We start from the raw sequence: 16,223 nt of genomic DNA on the forward strand, positions 1-16,223 counted from the left end.
AACCCTTTCATTTCTGATGGTTGTCTGGCCCCACAAAAGAGAATCATTCCATCTGTCCAAGAGCTTGCCTGACCTGTTCAGTCTCCTCAAGGGAAGAGAACTCACAAAGAAATCAAAAAAATATCCATCAGAGTAGAACACATGGATTTGAGAAAAGGGGCTCTTTATGTCTCGTAGCTGCTGTTTCAGACTGAAGCAAGTATTGTCACACTAGGTTCTTTCACTGTACAATTTAATGCATGAAAAAAAACAGAAGGGCTGCCACCATCTTTTTTTAAAGACAAGCAGTGTCTTTGAACTGTCACTTTTGCTGCACCAGTGAATTCACCACCAAAACCTGCAGGGATAGTGTTGCAGCTGACACATGGCCTGGAATTTTCTATTGGAACATGGTGATGGTAATATAAAAATATTTCAAGTTGAATGCTGATCTGTTTTTGAAAGGTTATGTGGTACATATTTTTCTTTTGAATAAATAGTGCAATCTTGCTACTGTAGATGTTTACACCACTTCAGTTATCCAGTTGCTCATTGATAACTTATTTAAAAATCATTCTCTGATGATTAATGCCTGGTAACATTAGAAAGGCAACCAGCTGCTAAGATGTGTATATTAAACCTGATGATACGTTTGAATTCATATAAGAGTCATTATTGAGTAGTTAAGAAGATGTTAATCTTTTCTTTCTCCGGTATAAACGTTCCTGACAGAAGTTGGGCAGACACAAGGAAACAGGAAAAGAGTGACACTTGGGAGAAAGTATAATTTACGCACATCAATTTTACTTCCAGAAAGTGTGCACACACTGAGCATTTGAATTTCATGTTCTAGTGATGCACAGTGAGCCAGCTTTATTTGTCAAAAGCCCATACAGTCACTTTGGGAGAGATAAAGCCCACAAACTTTGTAGCAGTTGGAGCGAACTATATTGCTATGTGTGCTTTTGCTTCACAGCCATGCATGCTAGCAGTTGTTATGGCTCACATGATGAGCTGTGACACATTGAGATTATTAATTTGACTGATTCTGCCAATGTATCTTTTCTCTGTGGCAGAATCTAGAAGAAATCCATGATCATGAAAAGTTCTGTAGCTGCTTCCCAAGACAGACCTGTAAACTCCAGAGTCCTTCAAACATTTCCAGGCACCTGGCCGTTGCCTTTGAGCACTGTATGAAATCATTCCATTGCGAATAAAATAGGCAGCTCAGGGCCTGGTGGACACCTAGATACAATTGCAAATCAAAATTATGCTGTTGCTGATCCTCTCTCCATCTGAGAAATTTAAGGCAACAGTGATGTTAGAGTGCTCCTAATAAAGCAGACTCCATTGAAATGCAGGAATCACTCTCCATCACTTCTAACACACACTCAGCCAGGCCACAGCTGTCCTAGGTTATATACTATGACTTAAAGTTCAATCAAGGGATAGGCATTCAGCACCCTCCCTGCCTGAGTGGATTCAGCTGTGCCTTTTCCAGCTGTTGGAGGACTGTCCTTCTTGCTGGCTTATGAGCTATGTCAATGGTGGTAGTGGAGATGCTCTCAAGTCCCATTTTAATACTAAGGATTACTTCAGCTTTCTTCAACCAGGGCATGGGAACATGGCTCTTCATCACAGAAATCTGGGGATATCTAAATGTTAGTCCCTTCTCCTGAGTGTTGTGCAGCAGCTGGAGAACCAATCCATCATTGTCCAATGGATGACTAATCTATCATTGCTGGAACAGGTTAATCTCATTTATCAAGTCTCTACTGGCAGACTGAAGAGTAATTTCTTCTTGCTGAAGACGTAGAGGAGCTGTGTGTGCCTGGACACACAGACAGGATTTCACTATATCACTCAAGCAGTTATTAAGAAGTTGAAGACCTGAATTCAACTTCATATCAACAAAATGAGGGTGCTGGCTGCATTCCCTGACAGCCATTGTCTGGGAGCAAATGCCAGTGTAGGCACATTCAAAGAAGCTGGGTCATCTCCCCTGCTCATCTATTCAGCTCTGCCTGAAGGGACTTGGGCACCTCATTCAAGAAAGGGCTTGTCACATGGAAAGGTTGCTCTGTTGCAGCCATGACATATGTATAGAAGTGCCAGATTGATCTGGATTTAAGGAATAGTTATCCTATACTGGGCAGTTCCCTTCCTGGTGATATGGATCTTTTGCCCTTCTTTCTTCCACAGACGCCTCTGGTATGGTCAGCCCTACACTGGGAGTGTGATATAAAGTGAGTGTTAAGATAAGATAAGAGAGATAAGAGAGGGCATGTTAAGAAAGGTAGAAGAACCGAGGCACTTTCATTCTCTTCCTGCTCTACCATGGACTTTCTGTGTGACTTTTAGGGCATACTTCAAAATCTCTTTTCCTCAATGGCTTCTAAAGAACAAGCACTCTCCTATTTTACTGACACATCTACAGTGGTTTTGCTTCCTTGGCTTTTGAGAGCTGATGGAAAAAAAAATTTTTAAACATTGCTTGCTGGTGTAGAAGCAAACGGGGTAGAGAAAGCAGAGGAGGATGAGTAAGGGAACAGCTAGAATTAGAAGAAGCACTGGGGAAAGATTGCATAAAGACAGAAACCAGTATTAAGTGTGAGAGTTGATCTGGTCCAGGCAGTTCATATTCTCTTGTGCTATGTTTAATTTTAATGATAAGGTTTTGCCACTTCTAGTGCTGTAATTAGTAATTGTATGCTTAAATATTAATGTATGCAGCCAACTTTAGGCATAGAGTGGGAGGGTCATGGTAGGGGAACACATTTCAGTTGGTCACTGTTCCTTGCCAGGAGGAAAGGGATTTGCCCCCACTACATTTCTGTGAGGAGGAGGAGGTAAAACAAGGGAGGCACTCTCAGTTCTTTGTTTTGCTCCTCTTCTCTCAATGCACGCTTCTCTGCAAGTGTCAAAACACTGAGTGCTATTTCAAATCTGAGCCAGGTGGGTAGAGGCAGTCGGTCAAATAGAGCTATGCCAGCAGGATCGTTTTCTCTGGTTGGACATCACTCACATTTATGGCTCTGTGTTTCGGTTGTATTCTCCACAATAAACTCTACAGTGATTTACAGCTAGTGAGAATTTCTCGCTATCTTCTATTTCTTTTTAAATGCAGTGCCAGTTCTTCTATCAATGGTATTTGTGCCTTTGCTCAAGTTCTGGTTCATTTCTGTGATCTTGGGAAGTTCTTCTGATTCCTTTTAAACTCCATACTCACAGCTCTCTGCAGGTTCCTCTTGGCTGTTCCTCCTTCTCCCATTGCCAAAGCACCAGGGCCATCAGAGAAGATTGAGGGGCTACCTTCCCTTAATGGCACCCAGTGCTTGGACATCTCCATTGTGGGGCAATGGCTCTTAATCTGCTCCAATCTGCAAAGAAAAATGGGTGAAAACCAGCAGATTTCTTCCTGCTGACAACCCCTCTGAAGCTCAGAGATGGGAAAGAACTCCAACCAAGGGCAAAGGGCCTCAGTTCCTTGTCCACAGTTCACCTTGTCCATTTTTTTCTGCATTTGACCATGCTCCTCTATCAGCTTTCAACATCTGAAGAGCCACAGTCAGCTTTGGGTGCATCCTGCCGTGCAGCACTGCAGTCTGGTACAGCTGAGGAAGCATGTAAGTCTGTGTGTGTGTCAGAGACCCAGGTGATGCGGTCTAGTTCAGAGTCCTGTTTTAAAATTTTCTCACTGTGGTGGTCTAAGAATGGTGCAGTGAAGATTTCTGGTATTACATATTTCTCCCTCAAGAAAATTTTAAAATCTAATGAAATGCATTGAGAGATATTAATTCTTCATTCTGATGTTTAAGAAAAGACAGTTGTTCTCCTGAAAGACAATTTGATCATGTTGAACTCTGCTGTTCTGATGCACATTAATACGGCCTGCAAGTTATTTCCTGGGGTTTCAGCATTTTATTTTTTATTTTTTAAAACACAATAGCAACCCCCAGGAAACCTTGGGGCCCAGGGTATCATTTGAGAATATGGAAAAGTATAACAAATGCTGTGAAGTCCTCATTGCACTTGGAAGAATACTGCATTATTACATGAAAGTGTATGGCAGTTAATCCACATGGATCTGCTGAGCTACTTGAAGTCTATCCAAGGAGAAGTTCAGCCTCTAGTACTACTCATACAGAAGTTGAGCTTCTTCCAAGATATTTTTCTCTAATAAAAAGCCTTGTACTGAAAGGAGCAGATAGTATACTTTCTATATTATGGATACCAGTTAATTTGAATTTTTATTTGCTGGATGAATCCATTCAAACAGCCAGTTGTTCCTTCAGTAGTGTCGCTGGAGTAGGTGTTGGTGGGCTCTGCTGCAACAGCACATGCATGGCTGAAGCAATGCATCCAGGAGTGATTTGACTAGCAAACTGGTTTTGGCTGGAGGCCAAGCGTGGAAGGCGTAACATTTATGAGATACACAGTTCTCATGCATACAAGCAGCACTAGAGTTCAATCCTCAGGCAACTCACTAAAAATAATCTATGTTCAATAAGTGACACAATTCAAGGAGTTGCAGTTGTATCTGGGTAGTGGAGAGCTGCTGAGTTAGCATGCAGCTTTAATTCGATATCCTAAGATCCCCTCATGACTACGAAGAATATTGACAGTATGTATTATAGAACTATGTTGGTGCTTCCGAGGAAATATGACCAACTCCTGTTGCAACATGATTTAAATGTGCAAAATTTCAGTAACAATAGAGTAATATAGGTTTACCTTAGCATGACGTTTGGGGTGATTGTGTTGGCTAACCAGGGGGATAATACAGTTTTAAATTCTAATCCAAAGAAAATTTGTATTATATCCTTTTTATATACATTTATTCACAGAAGCCTTAGGTAGGTATTCTTGCATTTCCTAGTCACATATTTTTATAACTGTCTTATCAATGACACTGACATCACACAGTGACACTATTCTTCATGATTCATTAAAGTATTTTTCCAGTAGAATTACCAAGCACGGCACAGTTTACTAATTTGTCACTTCATTGTGTTTTTACAGCATTCCTAAATGCTAATCCTAGCAGCTCTTTCAGCTCTGTCTGTCCCTAGGATAGATCATTCCTACAGGACCATCCTGAAAGGTACTTTCCATTATATTAACTGTTCATTATATGCAGAAGCTAATATTTCAGTACAGTGGCATTGCATCTGTACACCTTCAAAACTGTATTATCAGATGCCGTAATTTCAAAGCCCTGCCTAACCTAGTCTCAATTCAATGTTCACCCTGCTTTGAGCAGAAGGTGGAGAGACCTCCTGAGTTCCCCTTCAAGCTGAATGTTTCTGATTTTATGTTTCTCTTGCTCAGGCTGTGTGATATGAGCTATTTTAGAGAATATTGCTCTATCTGCAGTGCCTGTGCAAAGCAAGGAGCCTCATACTACTCCCGCTTTCCATTGGCATTGCTTTAAATCAGATCTCTAATAGCTGTATGACTCAACACTGGCCATAGCTGTCTTATCGTTTTGTGTCTACTGTTGTTGTGCTCATTTTAGTCTGTAAGTGAGCTGCAAATAAATGCCGTGTAACGTGCAGTGTAATTGTTTAGTTCTGTGAGCTCACTTAAAATGATTTCTCTTGCCTTGCTTCCTAACTTTCCCAACCTCTGGGCAACCAGGCAGCTTGCTTAAAGCAGGATGGTACTGTGACATCAAAACCCTTGTGTTTTCTTAAACATGAAAGAAATTTACAGTGTTCATTAGATACACAAACCTTTAACATTATTGACATTTTTTAAAGGTTGAAATTCACTTTTCCAAAGGGAAACACAGCACACACGACCTTCTGCTCCAAGGCCTTGCCTAAGCCATAGATGCTTTTAAACCTCAAGATGTCCTTTCTTATAATTGCTAGCATATTGCTTCCAAACACTGGGCTTGAAGCATAAGTCTTTCTGGACTCTCTGTGAACATACATGCCTTTTTTAGGAGTTGGAAATACCTCAGTCTCTGACTGATTGCCTGCTAGAGTAGATTAAGACATGATGAAGAACATGGAGCCAGAGCATTGAGGGATGCAGTTAGCCAGCAATTAGCAATGTCAAGAAAGTCGGTGAATATACACAGAGCTCTGGTCTGCTCCACCACTGAGCATCAGAAAGGTGCATCTTCTGCTCTGTTTACATGTGGCAAGACTATGCTTTAATGGAGAGAGACACTCTGTAAGACAAACTGCATGGGCAGGTACAAGTTACTGTCCTAACCTGCCCTTGCTCCAGAGCCTTGGGAGTTTTCAGAACGCCTCCACTCTTCTGTTTTTCTTGTTCACTGTTCTGGTCTGTGATGTGCTCTTGTGCAAGGAAAACAGCAAAACGCAGTAATCTGCCATGGATTGGGAGAGAGGCATGCAGGATAGGCTGACTGTATGGAGGGAACTGCTCAGCCTAGTTTTTGTCTGAGTGCAGATGCCGAGAGCACTCCAACAGTGCTTTGGGCTTCACAAGCTGTGGACAGATCAATCTGCTGCTCACTTTCCCTCAGGTTTGTTCCACGTGGGACTGAACTGCTTTCTCTGACACAACTATCAGCTTTAGTTTTTATTTTATTTTTTTTATTTTGACCTTTGGGTTGTAAGAATAGAAAACAACCAGTCAGAAGCTGGTCAGGTGCTGTGAGACAGTCACTTGGTGAACTCATGGTATCTTCTCCACAGATGAGGAGCAGAAGCACCCCATCTACAGTTCTATGCTGTTGCAGGGTGATAATAATACTTCCATCAGTACCCTGGGGAGAGAGGGTGTTTTTCCAACTGTATTTTGAAAAAGCCAGAGGAGGGTCACTGTCTGAATAGGAATTATTCTCTGTTCCAATAATAGTTAAAGGGTTTTTTTTAACACAATTGCCAAATGTAGTTATTTTAAAATCAGTGTATCCAGATAATTGTATCAAGGGCTTTAAAAAGATCTGGCCAAGTAATTCTCTGAAATACTAATGGCAATTTCCAGTAAACTCTACCCAATTGGGAAGTTCCAGAGAACTGGAAGAAAAGCTGAATGAATGGTACAGGTAACTGGCCTCTTGCAGCTGCTGTGGAGAAAAGCATAGTAAGTGATAGCGGAGCCAAGTAATGCAAAATTAAAGGAAGACTACTAATAATTGATGATGACATTGATTTATAGAAATTCAATTGTGATTAGCAGTTTTTATTTTTGATAAAATAAACATAACTGTGCTGACATAATACACCTCTGGAAAGTACTTGAATTGCTATTGTGCAATATTTTCCTGCAGAAGAAACATAAATAAGTTCCATAAGTACTCACCAGAATAATTGGTTGAGGTTGAGCACAGCTAACAGAGGCAGCGAACAGACACAGCAGTTTGCACAGCACTGTCTCGGCTCTGCCTAGAACTTCTGGGCCCTTGTTGGACATTGTGGTCTGCTGACACCTTTGGAACAAGGGGACTAGAGGGTGACTCTGCTAACAGGTAAGGGAAGATGGGCAAGGGCAAGGGCAACTGCAGGAAGCCTTAAGCTCCCCTAGGAGAAGCTCCAGCACTTATCACCCACTCTAGCTAGGTGTAGCTGCTGCTAATGAGCTGTCTAGGTTGCCCCAGAATAGAGGGAGTTAGGGCTTTTGATCCAGGTAGCCCTTAATTACGGTGGGTCAAGTACCCTGTGAGTCAGTAGTAGGGAGAGGTATACATAAGAGCCAGGCCTGGAGCACAGCTAACAGGCAGTGAACAAATGCAGCAGTTTGCACTACAGTTTGTGCAGAAGGAGTGCTATTAGGTGCAAGAGGACATCTTTCTTGTTTTCCAGTCCTAGTAGTGCCCACTTTCACAAACATGGTTATAACATGCCACAAAGCATATTTGCCTGTAGCTGTTGAAATTACTGCATCAGCTGTGTTGGAAGCTTCAACCCAGATAGAGCCTTTGACAGCAGATGCTGTCCTACGGGTCTCAGACTACAGAGAGTGCTTGAAGCCTCTCCAGAAGGCCTGGACTAATATTTAGTCATAGAATCATAGAATAATAGAATGAGTAACGCTGGAAGAGACCTCTGGAAATCGTCTAGTCCAACACCCCTGCTCAAGCACAGTCATCTAGAGCATGTTAGACACGGTTGCATCCAGGCAGCCTTTGAAGATCTCCAGAGAAGGAGACTCCACAACCTCTCCGGGCAACCTATTCCAGTGCACTGTCATTCTCACAGGGAAGAAATTCCCACTCACGTTCAGGCAGAACTTCCTGTGGTTCAGTTTTTGCCCATTGCCTCTTGTCCTTCTGCATGGGACAACTGGAAAGGGTTTAGCCCCATCCCCTTGATACCCTCCCTTCAGGGACTTATACACATTGATAAGATCCCCCCCACACACACACAGGTCTTCTCTTCCCCAGGCTAAACAGGCCCAGCTCTTGCAGCCGTTCCTCATTGGGCAGATGCTCCTGTCCTCTGATCATCTCTGTAGCCCTATGCTGGACTCTCTCCAGTAGCTCCATGCCTCTCTTGTCCTGGGGAGCCCACAACTGGAGGCAGTACTCGAGATGAGGCCTCCCCAGGGCTGAGTAGAGGGGCAGGATCATCTCCTTCGACCTGCTGGCAACACACTTCCTAATGCACCCCAGGAGACCAAGGGCACATTGCTGCCTCATGATCAACTTGTCATCGACCAGCACTCCCAGGTCCTTCTCTGCACAGCTGCTCTCCAGAAGGTCAGCCCCCACCTTGTACTGCTGCCTAGGGTTGTTTCTCCCTAGGTGCAGGACTCTGCACTTGCCCTGGTTGAGCCTCACGAGGTTCCTCTCCACCCAGCTCTCCAGCCTCTCCAGGTCTCTCTGAGTGGCAGCACAGCCCTCAGCTGTATCAGCCACTCCTCCCAGATTGGCAGCATCAGCAAACTTGCTGAAGAGGCACTTTTGTCCAGATCACTGAGGAAGAAGTTGAACAGGATGGGACCCAGTACTGAGCCCTGGGGAAATCCACTAGCCACTGGCCTCCAACTAGACTCTGCACCACTGATGACAACCCTCTGATCTCTGCCATCCAGCCAGTTCTCAATCCACCTCACTGTCCACTCGTCTAACCCACACTTCCTGACCTTACCTAGGGGGGATGTTCTGGGAGACTGTCTCAAAAGCCTTGCTGAAGTCAAGGTACACAATGTGCACTGCTCCCCCCTCATCTGCCCAGCCAGTCATTCCACCAGAGAAGGCTATCAGATTGGTTAAGTAGCATTTCCCCTTGGTGAATCCATGATGACTACTCCTGAGCACCTTCTTTTTCATCCCCTTTCCAGAGACGGAGGTGAGGCTGACCAGCCTATAGTTGCCTGGGTCTTCCTCCTTGCCCTTCTTGAAGACTGGAGTGACACTGGCTTTCTTCCAGTCCTCAGGCACCTCTCCTGTTCTCCAGGACTTTTCAAAGATGATGGAGACCAGCCTGGCAACAACATCCGTCAGCTCCCCCAGTACCCGTGGGTGCGTCTCATCAGGACTCATGGATTTGTGGATGTCAGGCTTGCGCAGAAGGTCTCTAATCCTATCCTCCTCAACCAAAGGAAAGTCTTCCTTTCTCCAGACATCTCTCTTGCCTCCAGGCTCTGGGATTCTTGAGGGCTGCCCTTAGCAGTGAAGACTGAAGCAAAGAAGGCATTCAGTAGTTCTGCCTTCTCTGTATCCCTTGTCACCAGGGCCCCCGCTCCGTTCAGTAGCGGGCACACAATTTCCCCAGTCTTCCTCTTGCTACTGAAGCCCTTGCTGTTGTCCTTAACATCCCTTGCCAGACTCAATTCCAAATTGGTCTTAGCCTTCCTCGCCACATCTCCACATACTCTGGCAGCATTCCTATGATTCTCCCAAGTAGCCTGTCCCCTCTTCCACAGTCTGTGTATTTTCTTCCTCTGTCTGAGTTTTGCCAGGAGCTCCTTGCTCACCCATGCAGGTCTCCTGCCCCCTTTGCTGCACTTCTTTCTCCTTGGGATGCACTGCTCTTGATCTTGGAGAAAGTGATGCTTGAAAACTAGCCAGCTCTCCAGGACCCCTCTTCCCTCTAGGGCCTTAACCCATGAGATTCCTCCAAAAAGGTCTCTGAAGAGCCCAAAGTCTGCTCTCCTGAAGTCCAGGGTTGTAATCCTGCTTATTGTCTTACTTCTTTCCTGCAGGATCCTGAACTCCAGCATGTAGTGGTCACTGCAGCCAAGGCTGCCCCAACCTTCACATCTCCAACCAGTCCCTCTCTGCTGGTTAGGACAAGGTCCAGTGAGACACCCTTCCTCGTAGGTTGCTCCACCACCTGTGACAAGAAGTTATCATCAATGCATTGCTGGAGCCTTCTGGACTATTTGTGCCTAGCTGTGCTGTCCTTCCAGCAGATATCAGGGAGGTTGAAGTCCCCCATTGGAACCAGGGCCTGTGATCGTGAGGCTACTTCCAGCTGTCTGTAGAAGGCCTCATCAACTTTCTCTTCCTGGTGAGGTGGCCTCTAGTAGACACCCACAACAATGTCACCCTTGTCAGCCTGCCCTTTGATCTTTACCCATAAGATCTCGTCTGCCTCCTCCTCCACCACCCCTAAGCAGAGCTCGATACATTCTTGTTGCTCTCTCACACTGAGATAAACTCCCCTAGATCCATCCAGGGGAGATCATGGACAAATAGACACTCTCTGATGGCCTCCAACCTTCATCACCCCCCTCCAAATTTTATGCAGGTTATCATTAAATGCAACACACATAATGATGCAACTGTGCAGGCTTGCTCCTTTGTTTTGTGTCTAAGGAGGCAGCCTTCAGTTTCTGCATGGCCCACCAGACTTTTGTGCTATGGCACCAAGCACATGACATCCGTATATGGTGAGAGGGACTGGAGATAGGAACAAGGCTCTGAGAAATGTCTCTGTGCCTCTGGCAGACAGCCCAGTGCTGTGAGGACAAAGACCAGGCACTGACTGTGCCCATGCTACTAACTAACAGGAAGGCATGGAGGAAGCACAGGACAAAATGACCATCTATTTCAGTACCCTCCAAATACATTTTCTTCAGAGCAATTTATAAAAAATTAAGTAATAAGATGAAATTTGCTGAAAGAGAAAAAGACATGGGCAAGAAATATGAGATGAGTTTCACAAATAACCAGGCGAGTCTGTCTGAGGAATTGCATTGTTCAACACATTCCTAAAAAGTCTGGAAAAGGGGAACACTGAGGTGGTACACTTTGCTGATAACAGAAAATTAGTTAAGGAACTGACAAAGTGCCTGCAGAGGTCGATCACCACACTAAGCTGTAGGGGGCTGACTTGCAGCAGCTGGAATTCAGCATCCACAAATGCTCTGTGGTGCTTACAAGGTGATACTGGCAGTACCAGTATCTGTTTAAGGATGAGCTCTCCACTGCTTATCACTTCTCAGGAGTTTGGAGCCACTGTGGAGAGTATGATGAAAATGTTAACTAATGCTCAGTAGTGGGCAAAAAGCCAAGCTGAATATGAAGCACTAAGAAAGGCATAGAGAATAAACTCAAAATCATTCCTGCAGCACTGTGCAGCTGCCTGGTGTGCCCACATCTGGAACATCAGGTATAGCACAATGAGGGAAGACAGAAAGAAGGGAGATCTGGGGTGATCCAAGACTGGGATAGTTTCCAGAAGAAGAAACACTAAATAGACCAGAACTCTGGCCTGATGGAGAGAGAACTCCCCCGGTTCTGAAAATGGCAGGGAAAGGGTGACTAATGGAGAATACACATTTCCTGTTTGCTCGGAAATAGGAACAACGTAACCAATTCTCAAGCAACGAGATTAAATGAAAGCAAAAGGCACTCCACTGACACAGTGCATCAGTCTGTCACTGTCCTCATTGCCATAACTGAAATGGGTTTGAAAAGCAATTGGACATATTCACCAAGTGCAGCTCTGCACAGACATGTCACTGCTCACTCGCGAGCTCCCACAATTTCATTCAATGAAGGCTGGAAAGATGCGTCAGGCACATAGCCTCACATACCTACTTTATTTTATACCGCATCCCCAAATGAATACCGCATCCCTAAACAAATACTGCATGTCCCTGTTTGTTGCTGCCAAAAGTGCAGAGTGAGGTTCATTCTGAAGAGAAAAGAGTTCTCTTTCAGGCAGGAGAGACAAAGAACTGAGTAAATGTAGGTGACATATAATTAAAAATTAGAGGGAAGAGACCATAGGCTGATGGGAAAGAGAACTGAGCTAAGCTCCCTGCACATACTGGGGATCTGCGCAGCATGCCAAGGGCAGTGCTGTGTCTATTTCTGTGTTGGCGAGAGGTAGGTGCTGGGGTCAGATGTGGGGAGACAAATAGGAGTGTTAGGAGTGGGGTTATTTGTAGGAGATTCATAAGCTTGATCATGTCTGATTCTTAAGCTTGATCAGCTGTGCAGAGAAGGACCTGGGAGTGCTGGTGGATAACAAGTTGACCATGAGGCAGCAGTGTGCCCTTGTGGCCAGGAAGGTCTCCTGGGGTGCATTAGGAAGCATGTTGCCAGCAGGTCGAGGGAGGTGATCCTGCCCCTCTACTCAGCCCTGGGGAGGCCTCATCTCGAGTACTGCCTCCAGTTGTGGGCTCCCCAGGACAAGAGAGGCATGGAGCTACTGGAAAGAGTCCAGCGTAGGGCTATGAAGATCATCAGAGAACAGGAGCATCTGCCCAATGAGGAACTTCAAGTAGCTCAGCATTAGACTGAAGATCTAAAGGTTCCTGGTTCAAACCTAGGCTTCAGCAAGGGGCGGGGGGGGAAGGTCCCTGTTGCTCCTTCTCTGGAGATATTCAAAGCCTGCCTGGATGCAACCCTGTCTAACATTCTCTAGGTGACCCTGCTGAGCAGGGGTGTTGGACTAGATGATTTCCAGAGGTCCCTTCCAACCTTACCAATTCTATGATTCTATGAAGAGCTGCAAAAGCTGGGCCTGTTTAGCCTGGAGAAGAGAAGCCTGAGGGGGAGATCTTATCAATGTGTATAAGTCCCTGAAGGGAGAGTGTCAAGGGGATGGGGCTAAACCCTCTCCAGTTGTCCCATGCAAAAGGACAAGAGGCAATGGGCAAAAACTGAACCACAGGAAGTTCTGCCTGAATGTGAGTGGGAATTTCTTCCCTGTGAGAATGACAGTGCACTGGAACAGGTTGCCCGGAGAGGTTGTGGAGTCTCCTTCTCTGGAGATCTTCAAAGGCTGCCTGGATGCAACCCTGTCTAACATGCTCTAGGTGACGATGCTTGAGCAGGGGTGTTGGCCTAGATGATCTCCAGAGGTCCCTTCCAACCTTACCCATTCTGTGATTCTGTGGGGATTACTTTTTCCTGTAACTGGAGGACTCCCAGTTTCCTATTTCCTCCAGCTCTGTATCCAAGACTGTCCTTTCACAAAATCTGTTCCCAGGAGATTCATTTTGCCCAATAGCAATAAGAGTCGTACAGTACAGCCACTGGACAGTATTAATTTAGCCCCTGCAAATGGGTAAGTGCTAAATGCACCATTAACATCTATTGCTGCAACTGCTTGTTTCTTTGAAGGAGCTTGCCCTTGGCAGGGACACTCCTCTATCCCTGTAACCTGCCCTCCTGCATCAGTCACAAATTGGAGTATACCTATCCCTTACAGTCTGAGAAAGCTCCACTTTCTTCTGCTCCTTGTTCTAGCACTGCATCTGGGAGACCATGCAGCTGCCACCTCATTAACCTTGATTAGTCACTCACAGCCCTCTCCCCCGGGCATCCAGACCACAGTCTCCCAATGGATCCAGGCATCCACAGTCTCATTGCCTCCATGGTCCAAGGCCCCCGCTCCCTCTATGGACCCAGGTGTCTGGGTCTCTGCTCCCTACAGGGACCTAGATGTCAAGGCCACGCTCCCTCCCCAGTATCCAGGAATCCAGGGCCCCTCTTCCCCTGGCACCCAGGCATTTGAGGCCCTGTACCCTCAGGGACCCAGGCATCCGGGTTGTGCTCCCCACAGGAATCCAGGTGCTTGGGTCACCCTTCCCCTCAGTGACCCAGGCATCTAGGGCTCTGGTCCCTCAGGGACACAGGCATCCTGGGCCTTGTTACCCACCAGGGACCCCAGTGTTCAAGGCTCCCACTCCCCACAGGGACCAAGGCATCCAGTGTCCCCTCCCCCTGGGGACCCAGGTGTCCAGGCCTTGCTACCCAGGGACCCCAGTGTTCAGGACCCTGCTCTCACAGGCAGCTCAGGCGGTTCAATATCCTGTGACCACGTTCTTCTAGATAATCCACACACACAGGGTGTAATGCTTAACAGCAATATTTACTTTTTTGAAGAGGATTGATGTTACACAAGGTTCTTGATGCAGTAGAGCAGTACAGGAATCTATGGAAATCACAATACAGGTGTAAGTTATCCTTATAAAAATAGAGCAAAAGTTCAACCCCAGTCCCTCTGTGATCCCCATTGCTAGTCTCTAGCACACACTCACCCTCACAACACTGGGCCTCCCCAGGCACCAGGAAGGAAGACATGGGTTGAATGCAGCTCCAGCTCCTTGCTCGCATCAGCCGGTGAGGTTGTTCAGCTTTAAACTCTATGCTGGTCAGAATTATGCATATGCTTCCCCCCCCCATGCTGCTCTGGCTGAGATGGGGAGACAGCCACACTCCTTAGATGACCTCAAGGAGAAGCACTTACCCTAGCTGATTTCACTCAGCCAGGAGGGGAGTCTGGTGATCCACTTTCTTTCAGAACTGTTTCTGTAAAGCAAAGGCTACCTTCCACTCCCACTTTATGGGTCAGTCACATCCCATCCCTTGGTTAGACCCAGATTGAACAATTACTGGTATTGTGCAGCGAGCTTTAGTCATCCATCCTGTGAAAGACCAGCCTTCTTGTCTGTGCATAGTAAGGCCAAGAACATACATAGTTGTGAAAGTGATAATTAACAAGAGGTTGATAGGTGATTAAACTTGAGTTTTTAAGATAACAGATCAATATTGATCTGACAACAAATAACAATGCAGCGACTATGAACAGTAGGAGCACAGGATGTATCGTTAGTGTTGCATTACATTGGTGCCTTCCAGTAACCAGCCTTTAAAGATGTCTTACCAATATTGTTCAGTAAGACTGTTTTCTACTTTTGCTGAATGAATCAGGTCGTTATTATCCTATGCCATTTTCACTTCTCTTTCTTCTAAGCATTTTTTCAGTTGTAGACAGATGTTGAGTGACCATGGTGTTTTGTTGCAGAAAGTTGTCTAGCTCATGGAAGGTTAATCGGAGTGCTGCTGATGGATTCAACAGGGAAAAATAAGACATCTTTTGTTCAGATGTATGCAAAGTTAACCAGGAAGTCTGCTTGGAGACTGGATCAACAATAGTGGTCCCATTACACGAGCAAATTTTACTGAGTCCAGAAGTTGCATCATCTTCGAAGCGCAGAGAATTGACAGAGGATAACCGCGCACATCCAAAGCCATTGCTACATGCTAGTGTCTTGTTACAGTAGGTGCAATGCCAGATGCAGGTACTGGATGAGTGTTTCCTACTGCATCCTTCTGGAGCTCTCAACACGGTAGGGCAGGTCCATCCTCACCTGGACAGCCAGTAGGGGCAGTTCCTACCAGTTTCATAAGTGCCATTAATATTACAATGCAATGCTGATCTCCTACCACTGCAGATCCCCACAAATTCTCATTCAAGATTTTAGGAATGACAGCAAATTGGTATAAAGGTATTATTTTTGTAGGAGAGTCCCTAATCTGACCAGTCCCTAGCAATGGGACTATGAGTTCTTTCATAGTTGTGTTTCAATAAGGGCCTTCCACAGTTTTCAGACCTTCTCCTTTGAATTTGTCTTTCATTAAGTCAGGGAAAATTCATTCTCCTGTTTGTCCTTAGCTGTTTTCAATGGCTGACCAAATATGATTGATTTGGAATCCACTCTTTAACTGCAAAATCATACAAGACAAAGCGGAGCCAACTTTGCATGTTATATTCTTGGTAGTTAGCAGCTGGGATCCCAGTGACACAAAAGTGTGTGGCCAAAGGTGCCAATTACCTCGCCAATTTTGTCATCACATTTTTAAGGCTGTGGATAGCCAGTTTGCAGTTGTTCTGGATACCTCAGTTTCAGTTTCTCCAAAGACTGACCATGTATTTGATAATGTTTCAGCATCAAAGGAATTCAGTATTCCTGTTCCAAGACCAATTCCACCTCACAGAGTTTGAAGAATATCTCTTTTACTTCAGTGTCCTATTGTTCTATGATTTTGTAGCCATCAGTCACAAATAGAGTATAGG

The sequence above is a fragment of the Rhea pennata genome, chromosome 17 (assembly GCF_028389875.1).
Source record: "Rhea pennata isolate bPtePen1 chromosome 17, bPtePen1.pri, whole genome shotgun sequence".
NCBI classification, from domain to species: domain Eukaryota; kingdom Metazoa; phylum Chordata; class Aves; order Rheiformes; family Rheidae; genus Rhea; species Rhea pennata.